We start from the raw sequence: 11,972 nt of genomic DNA, 5'->3' as shown, positions 1-11,972 counted from the left end.
ACAAAATGCCTAAATTGTCCTTTGTTGTGCTATAATCCGAATTATTAGCCCAGTACATTATTATTGTGTTGTGTTTATTGCACATAAAACATGTCCAATTTGTCTTTTTTTTGTGTGCTGTAATTAACATTATTAGCTCAGTACATTATTATTAGTAATAATAATAATAACGCTGTTGATGTGTTTATTGCACTTTGTTTTAAGTTTAGTTTGTCTATTTTGTGCTGTAATTAACATTATTTGCTCAGTACATTATTATTATTTAAATTTTTGTGTTTTTTTTTAATGTCTTTCCTTGTGTGCTGAGAATAACATGGTTACCTCAGTACATTATTATTATTTTATTATTATTGTTACCATAAACATGTATATCATTGCCTCTTAGCTTTGCTACTACAAAACAAGCAAACAAAGAAACAAAAAACAAACGCAAAAAACTAAGAAAAAACAAAACAAAACAACGTTTTTGTGCCCTTTAATTTAATTGTATTATCATGATTTTCATATTGTTGGCACTTTATTTTCTTTAGTTATGAAGAAAAAAAAATACTGTTGTCTCAGGCAACTATTTGTTATTACTATTATAATAACACACATGTAAAAACGTGCATTACAAAACCTTTTTATTGTTCAAAATCATATTTACATTATTGTTATCATTGTTGTTATTGTTCATATCATATTATTATTGTTAGAATAGAAATTATGATTAGTGATTTTATTATTTTTTGTTAATCTACATTATAAAAACATACTTTTCAAAACCTTTATATTGCTAATAGTTAAACCTATATATTATTGTTAATAATAATAATAATAATGATAATAATAATAATTTACAGTATTTTATATTTATTTTATTTATTTATAATTATTATTATTGTTTTTATTATTAACATTTTATTGCTAATAATTATAATTAGGTGATTACTTTTTCTATGATGCATTTTGATACAACACCTTGTTAACCACTACTACTAATAATTTAATTCCTGTTATTTTCAGTTCTAATATTGTTATTTTAATTACTTCTACAGCCACCTTAATCACTAAATTTGCCTTTGCTCTAATTTCCATTACCATCTAAGCTGTTCCTATTACCTCCTCAGTCCTCACCCTCATCTTGTATGGCATTGTGTTCAGAATTGCCTTTGCTGGATATCACATGTAGCATCAGTGTAGAGGTTGCCCACTGAGTAGCCCTGCTCCTAACATTTGCCCCTCTGTGCCCTCTCTGCACCCAGCCCTTCTGTCCTGCCTTAAATTACCCAGCAAGTGACATGATTATACATAGATGATCTTCCCCATCCTGCTGCCTGGGGAGGTTCTTGTGAGGAAGAAAACATTCATTATTCTCTTCATTTCCCCCTACACACAATTTCATTTCGGAGTTATTTGCAGCAGATCAGCAGCAATGGCAGAAGCAACACACTGAAATCCATCTAGATTTGCCTGATTTCTGAGGCTGCTGGCTAGAGATGGAGAGGCAAGGCAAGAAAAAAAAAAAACATACAACTCCTTGTAAACAAATGCTGGGTATTTTACATGATCCTAACATGTGGATAATTAGTTCAGCTGCATTCATTACCCCCTTTATGTGGTCTGTAACAAGTCCATAATTAAAGTAACAAACTCATAAAGGCTTAATGGGGGTATTTAAGCTGTACACTGCTTTCCAGCTTCTTTCAGATTCAATAGACAAAAACAAGCACATTAAGATGACACTTTTTTTTTTTTAAGGCTCCTGGTGTTTCCTGGCATTTGATAACATCAAGCCACTCAGGAGAGTCCTTGTCCTTAACAAAGATGGCACTTTGCAGCCACCATAAGTCATAAAGTTTTGTGGCCAGCACTGAGAGTTTTATGACATAGGTTGATTGCTTTATTGCTATGGCCTGATGCACAATGTGGATTTGATAAAGAATAAAGGCTTGCAGGCTGCTGGGGAGTAACATGGTGGCAGTCATGGGATGAAAATAAATGGGAACACGGTTTTGGTGACAAATTGCAGGATTCTCCGTGTCTTTTCTTTTTCTTTTCTGGTGGCCAGACAGCAGGGGAGAAAAGCAGCAGAGACATCAGTCTTCAGTAGTCCCAGTGCAAAGGCCTGCAAAGACTGATGTGAATCCGAATGCACTTACAGCAAGAATTTATCTTTATGTATCCTGCTCCTCATGAATATCAATGCACATTTTAGTCAGGGGGGTCTATTCACCTCTGCAGCAACTAATGGATTCTTCTTTACTGACAAAGAATGTCAAATAGTAAGCTTTTCTACTATCCTTGCCCTTTAATTTGCTGGTCTTCGCTTGTAATCCAGGAAAGAGCTCTTTTGAGTCTACCTGTAAAGCAAATAGAACTGTATGGATTACATTTATATTTCTGTTTTAGCAACACTGTAGAAGAATATATAGGGAGAAAAAATGTAAACATATATTTCTGATTATATTTAGTATTTCTGATTATATTTAGTATTTTGAGAACTGTGCTTGTGCTTAAAAAAAAAAGGAAAAAAACGATATATATATATATATATATATATATATATATATAATATATATATATATATATATATATATATATATATATATATATATATATATACCTACAAAATGTATCAAATTGTACTTTGTATTTTTATGTGAAAAAGTGAAAAGGAGATGATTATTTGCTTGAAAAACATGGTACAGTCAAATATAACAATACAAATGTGAATGAATAGGTATATATATCTATACATCTATATATCCATCTATCTATCTATCTATCTATCTATCTATCTATCTATCTATCTATCTATCTATCTATCTATCTATCTGTCTGTCTGTCTGTCTGTCTGTCTGTCTGTCTGTCTGTCTATCTCTCTCTATCTCTCTCTCTCTCTCTCTCTCTCTCTCTCTCTCTCTCTCTATATATATATATATATATATATATATATATATATATATATAGAGAGAGAGAGAGAGAGAGAGAGAGAGAGAGAGAGAGAGAGATAGATAGATAGATAGATAGATAGATATAGTTATATCTATCTCTCTCTCTATATCTATCTATCTATGTGTATATATATATATATATATATATATATATATATATATATAGAGAGAGAGAGAGAGAGAGAGAGAGAGAGAGATAAAGTATAGATATATCGAGCTATAGATATATCTATATCTAAACATATTTATATACAGTATCTCACAAAAGTGAGTACACCCCTCACATTTTTGTAAATATTTTCTTATATCTTTTCATGTGACGACACTAAAGAAATGACACTTTGCTACAATGTAAAGTAGTGAGTGTACAGCTTGTATAAGAGTGTAAATTTGCTGTCCCCTCAAAATAACTCAACAAACAGTCATTAATGTCTAAACCACTGGCAACAAAAAAGAGTACACCCTTAAGTGAAAATGTCCAAACTGGGCCCAATTAGCCATTTTCCCTCCCCGGTGTCATGTGACTTGTTTGCGTTACAAGGTCTCAGGTGTGAATGGGGAGCAGGTGTGTTAAATTTGGTGTTATCGCTCTCACTCTCCCATACTGGTCACTGGAAGTTCAACATGGCATCTCATGGCAAAGAAATCTCTGAAGATCTGAAAAAAAGAATTGTTGCTCTACATTAAGATGGCCTAGGCCAGGGATGGCGAACCTTGTCACCCCAGATGTTTTGGAACTACATTTCCCATGATGCTCCACTACACTGCAGAGTGCATGAGCATCATGGGAAATGTAGTTCTAAAACATCTAGGGTGCCAAGGTTCGCCATCACTGGCCTGGGCTATAGGAAGATTGCTAAGACCCTGAAACTGAGCTGCAGCATGGTGGCCAAGACCATACAGCAGTTTAACAGGACAAGTTCCATTCAGAACAGGCCTCACCATGGTCAAACAAAAAAGTTGAGTGCACGTGCTCAGCATCATATCCAGAGGTTATGTTTAGGAAATAGACATGAGTGCTGCCAGGATTGCTGTATAGTTTGAAGGGTTGTTGGGTCAGCCTGTCAGTGCTCAGACCATACGCTGCACACTGCATCACATTGGTCTGCATGGCTGTCGTCCCAGAAGGAAGCCCCTTCTAAAGATGATGCACAAGAAAGCCTGCAAACAGTTTGCTGAAGACAAGCAGACTAAGGACATGGATTACTGGAACCATGTCCTGTGGTCTGATGAGACCATGTGAAAATGATTTGGTTCAGATGGTGTCAAGCATGTGTGGTGGCAACCAGGTGAGGAGTACAAAGACAAGTGTGTCTTGCCTACAGTCAAGGATGGTATTGGAAGTGTCATGGTCTGGGGCTGCATGAGTGCTGCCGGCACTGGGAAACGACAGTTCATTGAGAACCATGAATACCAACATGTACTGTGACATACTGAAGCAGAGCATAATCCCCTTCCTTCGGAGACTGGACACAGGCCAGTTTTCCAACATTATAACACCTACAAACAAACTACCAAGACGACCAAAATAATGGTGGCCACACACAATATTGACACTTTGGGCCCAATTTGGACATTTTCACTTAGGGGTGTACTCACTTTTGTTGCCAGTGGTGTAGACATTAATGGCTGTGTGTTGAGTTATTTTGAGGGGACAGCAAATTTACACTGTTATACAAGCTGTACACTCACTACTTTACATTGTAGCAAAGTGTCATTTCTTCAGTGTTGTCACATGAAAAGATATAATAAAATATTTACAAAAATGTGAGGGGTGTACTCACTTTTGTGAGATACTGTATATATTTGTTTTTGATTTGATTTTGATTAGGAAAAAATATTTTTTCACTGATGGAATTTGTAAATAGGTATTTTTGTTATTACAAATGCACATTTTTAGATATATTTAGATATTACCATAAATTTAATTTTAGTGATCAGATTGCTCTGTTAAGTATTACCGTACAATTTAAATATTAAACAAATGAAAGAAACAACATCTCTGTGTATATCTGATTGTCCTGCAAGCTGTTTCTGTAATTTCCTTATCAAATAAATAGAAATTAAATTAAATAGCATGTGTGGTCAGTGTTCTGCTCCTCATTGTCTTTCATATATTGTTTCTCTAAATTAATCTATGTCCTGCAGAATTACTAAATATGTATTAAATAAATAAATCCCAAATACAAACTAAGCAAAATCTGTCATGTGCCAATCTAAAAGAGCAATATGCTACATGTGCCAGTGTTTTGGTTGTGAAAGAAAAAAATGAGATGTGGTTTATCTCTCTCCTCTCTTATCTCTCTCTTCATTTCTCTTTCTCTCTCTTTATAATGCTGCTGTTTCAATTGTTTAGCCTTTTATTTTTCCCATCATGCACCTCCATTCTTTGTGCTTGTTTTGTAATATATCCCTCAGAACACAATATTCAGAATATATGAGTGGTTATAGCCAGTCATTGTTCACAAGAATCCAATCTACTTTTCCTCTGCAGAAATGTCCAGATTGTAACATTAACTAATCATCATCCATTGCTCTCTTCATTTTAGAGTGAAGCCTAGCAGAGTTCACCAATTGTTATACATTTGCAGTGTTCACATACTGTACATGCATTCCTATTTTTGTTTCCTTATCATTGAACATTGAATCCTGTTCATACATGCCTTATACAGTATATATATATATATATATATATATATATATATATATATAATTGACTCCCTGCTTGCTATAAGTGGGAAGTATCTAAGTATCTGTGCTCAGATTTGTTTGTTCATGGAGTACATTTACAATGCACGTGTAAGGGAGGGGGTCAAGTCTGGATTTGGCTGATCAGTTTAATCAGTATGATTATTGAGAAAAGAGGTCAGAACTGATAGGTCACACTTTTTCATTGGAATTTTTAAAGAGTATTTATAAATATGCTCTGTGTACTTTCACAGTAATTTTATATATATATATATATATATATATATATATATATATATATATATATATATATATGTTATTTTTATTTTTTTTAAACATGTAATTTTACCCTATAACAGCTAAGCCATTCAGGTCTATTTCCAAGTAACTACACCATCCTGTATCAGGCATGTTCTATTATTTCAGAAATCCATAAGCAAGGAGTTGAGGGCCACTTTTCCTCATAAACTGGGTAATAGAGAAATAAGAAAATGGTATCATGAAAATAAATCAGTTTTTCTATTTTGAATACAGTTTTTTCATTGCAATTTGGATTTGCAAGCCAACAATTGATATAGGTTACAACTTAACAGTATTTGGCCAAACCGTTTTAATAAAAGTGGACTGTAATGTTATAATTATATGTTTGGTGTGCCAGATGAAATATTTCTTGTTTGCATTTTGTTCCATTGTGAATAATGAGTACGTACAGGTTAGTAATGTAAGGCAGTACTAAGAGCAGTGATGTGCAAAGCACACTAACCTATATACAATCAAAATTCATCACTGATTCCTCTCTGGAAAAATTTGGTTGCTGTGGGTTACTGCTTGTTTCAGGCCATAAAGAATCTTGCTTTAATAAGTGTAGCCACTATTGTCTGCGGTAGGAATCCATAAACCACACAGTCAAAGAAAAGTCAGGCAATATACCATTGAACTGCTCTCAGATAAAGACAATATCACTGCAGTGCTAATTCAGAAATTTCTTACAAACTACCTTAATCTGATTGTTATGCTGTTTATTGCATCTATATTCCAAGATCCCACATGTGCTTCAGCAACCTTCCCTTCTAATGCCGCAAACACACAACCGGACTTTCCGGCAGACTAGGTCCGATGGTCTTCCCGACGGACTTTCGGCAGAGTTCCGAACCAACGGACTTGGCCACACATGAACGGACTAAGTCTGTTCAATAGTCCATTCGTTTTGAACATGATGACTCAAGACGGGACTAAAAAAGGAAGTTCAATAGCCAATAGCTTCCCTTGCATCGTATTTGGTCCGTTGGACCAGCATACAGACAAATGGTTTTTCTGATAGGAATTGAGTCAGTCGGACCGTTTTGAAACATGTTCTATTTCTAGGTCCGTCAGATTTTTTTTACGAAAAAACGGATTAGCCCACACATGATTGGATTGTGTGTATGCGGCATTAGAGTCAGCAAGGAATAAGACTGAGAATATCTGGCCTGCATAATGTCATGGCTTCCCATAAAATACAGTTTGGAGGTCTGATGCAGCCAGGTCTTTTTCTCTTGGAAAATAGGTACAGAAACTCAATCATGACCCCGCCCCCCGCCCCTTACACACACCCTCCAAACCCCATCAAATAGTGGATGTGGTCAAATTTCACTAACAGTGGCAGGGTGCGGAATTCAGCCTTCTTCTTCCACAGCTGCTTACCTCTGCATCCAAATCTCACATTTACCCCTCTTCAGCTCTGACCTCTGCATGTAACCCCTCTCTACTTCCCCCATCTTCTCCCCATCTCGTTAAAAGCTCCACAATCTTCCACATGTCTTATTTTTGTTGCTGTATTAAGCTTAAGCACCCAACCAGCTCTAGTACCTCCCCGCATATTGTAGTTGGCTCCACCTCTCTCAATTGCAGGGAGATTATCCAGTGGTGAAGTTGACATTTGCACTGCACCCCGGGTACCTGCATCTCCCTTGTCCCCATCCTTCACTCAGTGGGAGCCACTCAGGAGATCAGATCTGTGGGAGCTGTTGGGAGACAAGCTGTCACTTGTAAGAATAGAAGACATATTTTGTGTTTTGAAGTAATAGCTGTGAGCAAGTAGCAGAGGGCCTAAGCCAGAGGTGAAGGAACTGAGTTCCACTAAGTTCCAGCTGAAAAAAAGCCCTGGATGCAGCACAACAATGCAGAAAAAACACCTTAATTGGTAGGCTATATCCTCCCAATGTGTTTTCAGGGTTTATATTTATCTTTAATGGGATAGTTTATCAAAAGTCGCATGTCAGATCTTGGTAGAGCTTTTGATTTCCCAGACTTGTACACCTACTTCTTAACTGCATGCCTTACATTCCACATTCAAAACTCCAAGGTGTGCCAGGAAGTATGGCAGGGAGATTACAGAAACCTATGGCTCACATTTGGGTGAATTCACCTTTTAAGATTCCGATTATAAATCCATTGTATTTGTTTTAGTAACATTTCCAGCTTTTAATCTCATTATTTTACTGTCTATTTTGTCTACTACTCTGATTGTTTTAAAAAAATGTTGTGAACTGGTGTTTTTTTTATATCTATTATTTTAAGGTTAAGTAATGGATTAAAGGCAATCAGTCCTCTAAAAATAATGTCTACACTTTCAAAACCAAGGGTATATTATTGTTAATATCCCGATTTAACTAGTAAGTAGCAGTGTTGTCTTGACCTCCCCAATCTTGGTAACCTCTCTTTTCAACACTGAGGCCACCCATAATCATGATCGCCCACAAAGGCAGAAAGCTGTGGTCAATGACCATAATGGTCTTAGCAAAACACAGTGTGGTTGATTTACTAAAACTGGAGAGTACAAAATCTGGTGCAGCTGTGCATAGTAGCCATTCAGTTTCTAGTGTCAGCTTGTTCAATTAAAGTGTTAATAAACCCACAACATTAAAATCAGTCTGCATATGCAGCAAAGCATGCTTGTTATACTCACTGTGGAACCTAAAGGGTTATTCCTCTGCATTGTGTAAAAAGGCTGTTTGATCCTGTCTTCTCTGATCCTCCCCTTCTTCCACAGTACACAGTCTGTCTGCTGATAGAACAGAGACTTGGGGGCAAGCTGCACACGCTCAGTTTGGTGTGTATTGGTAGAGAGTTTTTTTTTCCTGGGATAGTGCATGTGATCAGCACAGGGTCAATCGCACTGTCCAGACAAAGGGTCAGGGGTCCTACAGCCTCATAAGACAATCAGGGGTGAATGAAAACTCCTTCTACAAGCTTTAACCAGAAACTAATATAAGCCACAAGACTGTTATATACGACTGATGAGAAAAGGTATTTAGAAGTTTATATTTACTAAAATATTTTCATTTCTATGTTCTGAGTACTGTGGGAGACTAGATAGTGAATGAAGGCTCCTAGGTTTAGTAACACTTTAAAGCGTAACTCCACTTTTGTTGAGAAAAAAAACATCTACGTACATTGCAAGGATTATGACAACCTCTGTTGCAGATTCCCACCTTTTGTTATTCTGAAGAAATCCCTGTGTGTTTCTCTGAGCCTCTGTATTGAGTGAGTCTTATGGGAGTGGTTTCATAATTAACTGTCAGCTGTGCAGCTGCAGAGCACCAATGAGGAAAGCTACTGGGCCTGCATTCCTTGAGACGTGTTCCTATTGAAAGGATCTCTCCAAAAATGAAGTTTTTGTTGCAGGGGATTCCTGAAATCTGACTTGTATCTTAGGCAGACTTCTGGGAAAATTGGTGAGTCAATCACACAAGCAGAAAATTATGTTTCTGGGGAGTGGTCAGTACACATTCTGTGTACAGAACAACTCCAGGTAGCCATATTGCAATGCATTCTCAGGAAATGACAGCAGCTGCAGATTGAAAAGGAAAGGTAATTTTTAATAACATTCAAATACAACATGACTTGTGTCGCAATTATATGCGCTATATTATTTTTTCTTTATTTGCTATATCTTTGTCCACAAAAGTGGAGTTACCCTTTAAGCTTTGACAATAAAATCTGGAAGATGATTGGTTTCTGTGCAGAGCTGCACCAGATTTTGCACTCTCCCGTTTTAGTAAATCAGCCTTAGTATTTTTCTATTAAATACCTGGTATGTATTACTAGGACACATCAAAAGGTTTAAAGTGGACCTTACATTAAAAGTAATTGTTTACACTAATATTCATAAAAGAAGAAAAAAAGTACATCTCTTTCTTGCTATGAATACCAAAAACTGCCATACAGGCATTGACATTTCAGCACTTTTTCTATGAGAACAGCGTTGGGCATCCTACCAGTTCTCTAATGTAAACACATCACACAACAAGTGTTAACCACATGTCGACCGGGCCATAGCCGAAAGATGGATACAGCGCGGTCGGCTTATTCTGGGTGGACGTCCTTACAGAATCTTGCTCCCGCACATCCCCTGAGGTACGCCCCCGGGAACATCCATGACCGCCGGGTCCTCTGGATCATGGATCACGGTAAACGGCCGCTTATAGCGGCCGTTTAGCATGTGATCGCTCCGTCAAATGATAATACTCTGAAACACTGTGCAATACTCTGCCAATACTGTGCAATACTGCAATACTCTGCCAATACTCGCCAATACTCTGCCAATACTCACCAATACTCTGCCTATACTCTGCCAATACTCGCCAATACTCTGCCAATACTTGCCAATACTCTGCAATAAATTTTAACAGAAACAAATAATTTATTTTTTACCAAATTTTCTGTCTTTTTTGATTTATAGAGCAAAAAAAAAAAAAAAAAAACCAGCGGTGATTAAATACCACCAAAAGAAAGCTCTATTTGTGTGAAAAAAAGGACAAACATTTCATATGGGTACAGTGTTGCATGACTGAGTAATTGTTATTTAAAGTGTGAGAGCACCAAAAGCTGAAAATTGGTCTGGTTAGGAAGGGGGTTTAAGTGCCCAGTGGTCAAGTGGTTAATAAACAAATAGAAGGGGGATAACGGCTTGTTAATGTGGGCGTCCAAGGGGAGGAAAAAGCAGATGTTTGACCTACAATTTTACCACCCTCCTGCCACCCACCTAAACCACAATGTGCAGTCACTGTGCACATGATGTGGCAAAAATGATACTCCCTGTCACGTTTGGTGGGCAGTACCACTGCCGAGCGTGCCCTATTCAAGCTAATTAGCTTGCTCTGCAAGCTCCTTGCAACCGCGTGCAATGCACAAAATTGTGGCTTGGTGTTTCAGCCCTTTCAGAGTTAAAATAGGTGGTGGGGAGGTGACATATTACTTCCTAGCCACCTGTAAAATGCCCTCTGAAAAGTGATTCACCACAGATTGCTTTTCATATGGAAGTCAAGGGCTGCTGCATATCTGAAGGAGCCCTAAAACTTGTCTTCAGTGCCTTTGTTGTGATCTCTGAGCAGCGCCAGGATGTTTTTTTTATATCAAATATTTTCTTATTTTTTTTTATAATTATACATACAAACGGATAATATATAAAACAAGTTCATTAAATATCTGAAGTTATTAAATGATATATAAGAAAAGGAAAGAGAAAAAAAAAAAACCAAACAAACTAAACAAATTCACTTATCATATAAAACCAAAGCATAATAGGAGCATAAATACAGGACAAGGTTTAATGGCACCCAAGGCAAGCACACCAAAGTTTACCCTCTCTCCGTCCTCATTAATTTGGTGCTACAAAAACTAACACAAATTTAAAACAAAATAAAAACCAGGGGAAACGTATCACATTTCTTGTACATAGCATATTTTTTTTTTAATTTGGAGCTACAAATACGACTGAATGGAAATTAGGAAATTAGGAAAGCTTACATACAGTACAAGCACACACAGAAAAAAAAAAAACAGTACAATAAAAAAAATGGATTATAAGAAATATTGTTTAAATGTGTTTTTTCTTTCACACACAACAATAAGTCATTCAGCAGTAACAAACATGGAGGAGCAGAGATGCCTTCATAGGGCATGTAACAAGTTAAAGGAGAGTACTCACTCATCCGAGTTTTTTGAGCTGCTACCTTTGGTGGGGGGGGGCATTATAGGAGCATTGGAGTTTTAACAATTTAAAGTGGTTGTAAACTCTCCCCCACAACTTTGTCCCATGTAAATCAGCATAAAAAACCCTAATAAACACTGCTTGTAGATATCTCCTTACTTGCTTAGTATTGTTGTAATCCTTTTTGTTCTTTAGAATGATGTCACAAGCATGCCCAGATCTCCCCTGATTTGCAGCACACTCTGTGTACTTGTCTATCTATTATCAGGACTTCCTACAACACAACACTGAAATCCCAGGAGATTCCTCCTACACCCCATGTGACCATGTGACATCACATGCAGTGTAAAGCAGGAATCGGACAGCATTACTGC

Source organism: Lithobates pipiens, unplaced genomic scaffold (assembly GCF_037356315.1).
Source record: "Lithobates pipiens isolate NorthernLeopardFrog02 unplaced genomic scaffold, aLitPip1_a1.2 Scaffold_13, whole genome shotgun sequence".
Taxonomy (NCBI): Eukaryota; Metazoa; Chordata; class Amphibia; order Anura; family Ranidae; genus Lithobates; species Lithobates pipiens.
Note: the sequence above shows the minus strand (reverse complement) of the source record.